At 43.7% G+C, this 6,906-nt stretch overlaps 1 pseudogene; it reads right to left on the reverse strand.

Annotated features, from left to right (window-relative positions):
* Positions 1 to 2,540: 2,540 nt before the first annotated feature.
* LOC126459218 (5S ribosomal RNA) lies at positions 2,541 to 2,658 on the reverse strand (annotated as a pseudogene).
* Between the last annotated feature and the right edge of the window lie 4,248 nt (positions 2,659 to 6,906).

The raw sequence follows: 6,906 nt of genomic DNA on the forward strand, positions 1-6,906 counted from the left end.
TAACAGAAATCGGTAAAACGGATGTCACACTAGTTCTAATTTTATGCCACTCAATCGAATGGGCATGTAAATTTCAGCTCTAAAAATCGTTTAGCTCGTAAAAAAGAAACTCTCTGTCGGCACCGGGCGTCATATAAAAGACGCGATGAGCAGTATTCATTTGGGCTGACTCCAGCTACACAATGCAGAAACCACATAGTAAGTATTTGCCGAAACACCGGAGAAAATACGTCTGACGACGTGTTCAGTTTGAGTTAGTTTGCTGTTGTTACACATAGTGTAGACTAATCTCTTGACTGAAGACTACAACGATAACATTAAAGAATACAACTTTCACTTTTAAGTACATTTGAAGAAACTGGTATTTATAACCTATTATTATATAGCAACAAAATGTTTCTCGAATATTTTAAAGGAAGTAAAGCAACGATAAAGATCATTACGTGTAAACTTAGAAATGCTGTAACTGAAAGCAGGAGTTCTCAGATGGAAAGTGTTTCTAGAAGACCCATGATATACGATCCATGACCGACATATCGCCGCTGTGTCTATTGTCACCCACATGTGTTCAGAAGGGAACACGTAAGGAATCTTTAATGTCATGAAGTCACTATTGAGTCTCAGGACTACTCTACACATTGCTTGACAAAACAGGTATTTGAAAACGGGTGAATTATAAATTTTAATGGTTTTTACAACAATATGATTTGACAACAACCTGATTTTGATTGATTAGAATCAGTTCTCAAATTTAGGGAGACAAACACAAAAATTGACTTTCAGATAATGTGGAAACGTCATAACAATGTTTGAAAAACATACATTTTTATAAAAAATTATTAAAAAAAATTCTAAATAAGGACCTTGTTTACAATGTAATATTGGTACCTGAAAACAGCGTTCACATCGTCTGTACGACAGCTACCGTAAAACCAGAAGGGCTGCGCATGTTTGCTAGCTACTACGGAGGTTTACCAAACACGTGGCGCACAAGATCATACAGAAGAGCTAACATTATTACAGTATATACCGATCAAAACTTATCGAGTAAACTTCGCTTACACGATAAATCAGTCTAATCTAAAAGCCGTAAATTCAACTAAATACCTAGGAATTACGAATAACTTAAATTGGAAGGAACACATAGAAAATGTAGTGGGGAAGGCTAACCAAAGACTGCGTTTTATTGGCAGGACACTTAGAAAATGTAAAAGACCTACTAAGGAGACTGCCTACACTACGCTTGTCCGTCCTCTTTTAGAATACTGCTGCACGGTGTGGGAACCTTACCAAATAGGATTGACGGAATACATAGAAAAAGTTCAAAGAAAAGCATCACGTTTTGTATTATCGCGAAATATGGGAGAGAGTGTCACAGAAATGATACAGGATTTGGGCTGGAAATCATTAAAAGAAAGGCGTTTTTTGTTGCGACGGAATCTTCTTACGAATTTCCAATCACCATCTTTCTCCTCCGAATGCGAAAATGTTTTGTTGACACCGATCTACATAGGGAGCATAGGGAGGAACGATCACCACGATAAAATAAGGGAAGTCAGATCTCGTACGGAAAGATATAGGTGTTCATTCTTTCCGCGCGCTATACGAGATTGGAACAATAGAGTATTTTGAAGGTGGTTCGATGAACCCTCTGCCAGACACTTAAATGTGATTTGCAGAGTATCCATTAACATTTATAAAAATAATACAGATTGCCGTGTGTGGCTCACCTTCCGCGGCCTGAAATCTCATTTACTGGAGTAGGACTGTCTTTTGTCATGAGGTCCACTTCGAACTGAGCCCCGACGCCCAGCTAAGATGTGTCTGTAGACGCACCGAACAGTGGTGGGTGACCAACTTGACTGCCGCCCGCCAAACGGCTACACATCTGGGAGTGATAGTCTGGGATGCCACTAACAGAAGCCCTGTGGTTGTCATCCGCGGTATCCTTACAGTACAGCTGTCTGTCCACGGTATTCTACGCCCTGTTTTGGTGCCCTTTATGGCAAGCGAACCTGAGCTTAAATTTCGGCAAGATAAAACCTGCCGCGTACGATGAGAGTTTCTGCTGCTCGTCTTCGTGCTTTCCAAACCCTACTTGCCCAGAAACGTGTCTGGAGCTCTCCCAGTCTCATTACGTTAGAAGTATTTGAGCTGGGTCCTACAACCAGCTGGGTACTTTGACGATCTAACACGCCAACTGGACAGAATTTGGCACGATATCCTCAGGAGGACATCCAACAACTCTATCAATCAATGCCAAGCCGAATAAGGGCAGAGATGGACTAACTCGTTACTGAATTGCTCAGTTTGTGAAGCCTTTTCTCTTGAATAAAAAGCACTCCGTCTTCAGGCCACAAGTGGCCCATCGAGACCATCCGACCGTCGTGTCATCCTCAGCTGAAGATGCGGATAGGAGGGGCGTGTGGTCAGCACACCGCTCTCCCGGTCGTTATGATGCTTTTCTTTGACCGGGGCCGCTATTTTTCGGTGGAGTAGCTCCTCAGTTGGCATCACGAGGCTGAGGGCACCCCGAAAAATGGCAACAGCGCATGGCGGCCCGGATGGTCACTCATCCAAGTGCCGGCCACGCCCGACAGAGCTTAACTTCGGTGACCTGACGGGAACCGGTGTATCCACTGCGGCAGGGCCATTGCCATTTTCTCTTGAATAACTCATCCAGTTTTTCTGAAATTGTGATCACTTGTTTTTCTGTACATGTAAATCACATTTACCGATATCTGCTCCATTCGGATAATTCTTTTGCGATGCGTCGCCTTTTTTATGTCACCCAAGCAATGGAAAGTAGCACGATTGGAAAAACCACCAGATCACTCCCGTAGTTAGCAATAGTGGAAGGCAATCTGATGTGAAATTACGGAAGACTTATATGCACGTGTATTAGGACCTTTTTGGGGAACGAATATATCCCGTGAAACAAAAGCAGTACGGTGTCTCAAACACAGAGAGTGAAACTCATCTAGTTCTGCTCGCCCAAATAATCCAGAGAATAGGAGACAATGGCTTTCATGTTGATTACCTATTCGTCCGCTTTTGGAAGGCATTCGATACAACTCTGCACTGTCGCTTAGTGAACAAAATACGAAAAATCCAATATTCGTCCAGATCTATGAATCGGTTAAAGACTTTCTAGCAGGCAGACGTCGTTTTTAACGGGACGGAATCGATAAATGTAAAATTGACTCCGGAAGTACGCCAAAACACATTCGAGAGCAATTGATGTTTACAGTGAGTAGTATATAGGGCGGTACAGGAGGAATGCTCAACATTCAGGGGTATGGCATGAACGATCATTCTAAGCAAAAAGTCTAGTAAACATGTACTCTAAAACGCACATCTTAAGAGCTACGAGAACTTGTTCAGTAGAAGCGATGTTCTTAACAGAATCGCAGTAGCAGAGACCATGTTTACTCGACATTTTTTCCTTGTTTTGGTCTATACTACCACCTCAAAGTATGGAGAGCAAAGAACCTGCAGCAGAAGAGATTCGTTTCACAGTACCGAAGACGAAGCAATGCCCATAGCTCTTAAGGTACGCGTTTTAGAGCCCATGTTTACTACGCTTTTTTGCTTCGAATGATCGTTCCTGTCATAATACGGAGTACTGACCATTCCTCCCGGGACACCCTGTACAAGTGTTCATGTGTGCAGGTTATTGTGGCTGTTCGGAAACAATGCGGTTGCCCAGAAAAAAATCGCAGCTCACGAGACTAACGAGATCCGCTGCTCGGCACCTTTGTCAGGAAGCATTAATCGAAGAGATAGAGAAGAGCCAAAGAAGGTCAGTGTGATTCATTTCTGGTTAGTTCCGCGAGCAATATAGCGTTACAAAGATACTCAACAAACGCCAGCAGCAGACGCTACAAGATAGGTGTTATGTATCAGATAGTGGTTTGTTGTTGAAATTTCAAGTGCGTATGGTCATAGAAGGGTCTAGAAATATATTAGTTCCTCTCGCTTTTTTCTCGTGAAATGATCATCTCGAGAAAATCAGAAAACCTAGGACGTTCACGAAAACTCGACGATTGCGTTCTGCGTTCTTGCCATACATCGTTTGGAACTCAGTCTCCTCTTTCAATACATACCCTTTATACTGTTGGCCGTACTACATTGAGAGAAGGAAATAGCAGCACCAAGAAGGAGTTGTGCGACACAAAGGAAAGTTGGTAGGCGCGTATCTACACCTGAAGCATGATGTCTGTTCAAATTTTGCGCCAGTCGCATAAGATGGCACTTGTTGCGCCACTATGAGGATGCAAATAAGGTTTGATTTAAATACACGGTTGAATTTGGAAGTGGTGAGTTGATGTTAGCCGAGAATGCCTTTAAGACGACAAAGACGCCATTACCAACACCTCAATGAGTTTGAACGAAGTCGTGTAATAGGGCTACAAGAATCTGGATGTTCCTTCTAGGATACTCCAGAAAGACTTCGCAATGATGTAGCCACTGTACACGATTGATGGCAGCAGTGGTCAAGAGAATGCACTGTCGCAAGAAGACCGGTCTCCGGACGGTCACGTGGCACTACCGAGAGGGAAGACCATCTTGTTCGGTTTATGGCTCTGGCGCATCGTACTACATCTGCAGCAGCAATTTGAGCAGCACTTGGGATCACAGTCATACAACGAACTGTTACAACTCTGGTGTTTCAAGGATAGCTCCGTTTTAGGCGCCCGATAACGTGCATTCCACTCGCCTCAAACAACCACCATTTGCGACATCAGTAGTGTAAAGTGTGGGATCATTGGAGGGCAGGTTGGAGGTCTGTTGTGTTTTCCGATGAAAGCTAGTTCGGCCTTGGTGCCAGTGATGGCCGCGTACTGATTAAAAGTAGGCCAGTTAAGGGCCTGCAACCAACCTGTCTCATGGTAGACATACTAGACCTACACCTGGAGTTACGGTATGGGTTTGATTTCTTTTGACAGCAGGAGTGGTTAGCCCACGAACCCTGACTGCAAATTTGTACGTCGATATGGTGATTGGACCTTTTGTGCAGCTATTCATGAACCGCATTCAATTTGTTGTTTTTCAACAGGAAAACGCTCGTCTAGAAGCCAACATGCTGTACAGAGTGTCGACATATTTTTGGGCTGCTCGATCACCAGATCAGTCTCCAATCGAGCGCCTATGGGACATCATCGTATGACAAGTCCAATATCATCCTCAACCAACATTAACTGTCCCTATAAGAGTATTGACCGACCAAGTGCTACAGGCATAGATCTGCATCGCACAAACCGACGTCCGGCACCTGTAGAACACCATGCATGCACGTATGCATGCTTGAATTAAACATTCTGGCGGTGACGGAAGAAAAAAAAAAAAGACTTTGAGCACTATGGGACTTAACATCTATGGTCACCAGTCCCCTAGAACTTAGAACTACTTAAACCTAACTAACCTAAGGACATCACACACATCCATGCCCGAGGCAGGATTCGAACCTGCGACCGTAGCGGTCACGCGGTTCCAGACTGAAGCGCCAGAACCGCACGGCCACACCGGCCGGCGGTGACGGAAGATATGCAGCATTTCACATTTGCAATGGCTTATCTCCCTCTTACATTTATCTGTTATCTTCAATGTTAATCACTTAAATATGTTACCTAGGCAAATATATTCCCGAAATTTCATTACTCTAAATTATACAGTTTTATACATGGCTCTTATTCAGCAACCGTATACTAGTATCGACGTAGAATTATACAGTCAACCAGTTGCAGCTAACTGGTAGATACAGTGACCCAGGTTTCGACATCTACTAGTGGTGTCTTCATCAGAATTCTGGTTGCAATCGGGTGACTGTATAATCTTATGTTGTTACTCTAAATTATTTTTTGATGTTGCAATTTTTTGCCCGTCATTGTACGTTTAGAATAGTTCCTCTGACGTCTTAGGAAAATAACGTTCATCAGCGCAGGGTTAACCGACATAGGTTAGACATTTCGTGATCGCAGCTTCTGGAAATTCTGCAGATGCCGATGCTCACTTTACGAAGTCGAAAATTCCACCACACTCTAGGGTGATCGTAAATTACGCTTGCTCCGACAAGGCTAGTAGGTATCATATTATAATTTTGACAGATGGATACGTTACTGATAATTGTTGTGTAGCCGTCTCCCTACATTCTCTCTTTTTTACGCAATATTCTAACACTCACTGATATTCCAACATTCTCCCAATTATACGCCGCCTACGTGTTTGCCGCTTGAGACACCGCCTTAGCTTCTAGCGCTAACTTGAGGCATCTATTGTTACCGGTACACAATGCCGTCTCAGGAACCCCAGGCGACGTGATTTGGAGACAACATCGAGCAGTTTGATGGTCTGGCAGTAGCTTCCGCGGTAGTTGCGCTTGCGTCCTTGACAACGGCCATCCACAACGATCTGGCAAGTCACAACATGCTGGCGTTCCGCGGTTCTTCAGATAAGGTAACAGAAGCTCTGCGAACAACTGCCATGTTTTATTGTGCGAAGCATCCGCGTCTACATCGTTAGCCGCAAAATATTCAATATTCCCGCAGCTAGAAAGAAAAGGGAAGAGACATACAGGTTTAACGTCCCGTCGATAACATTGTCATTAAAGACAGAACACAAGCTCATACTGCACAAGAAAACAGTCGACTCCTTTCCGAAGCGACCGTTGCAGTAGCTCAGAAGGAATCTTCACTCTGCAGTGTACTATGCACTCATTTAAAACTCATTGGCAAACAAAACTGTGTGCCAGACCAGGGGCTCGAACCTGGGACTTCCGCCTCTGTGCTAACCTTCTAACCACCGTGTTACCTCGCTTCGTAGGTGAGTTGGAATCGCTGTTACAGAACACATATGCGACTGGAACGAAGGCTAAAATATGTTTTATACAGCTACGAGTAACTAATC

Source organism: Schistocerca serialis, chromosome 2 (assembly GCF_023864345.2).
Source record: "Schistocerca serialis cubense isolate TAMUIC-IGC-003099 chromosome 2, iqSchSeri2.2, whole genome shotgun sequence".
In the NCBI taxonomy this organism is placed as follows: Eukaryota; Metazoa; Arthropoda; class Insecta; order Orthoptera; family Acrididae; genus Schistocerca; species Schistocerca serialis.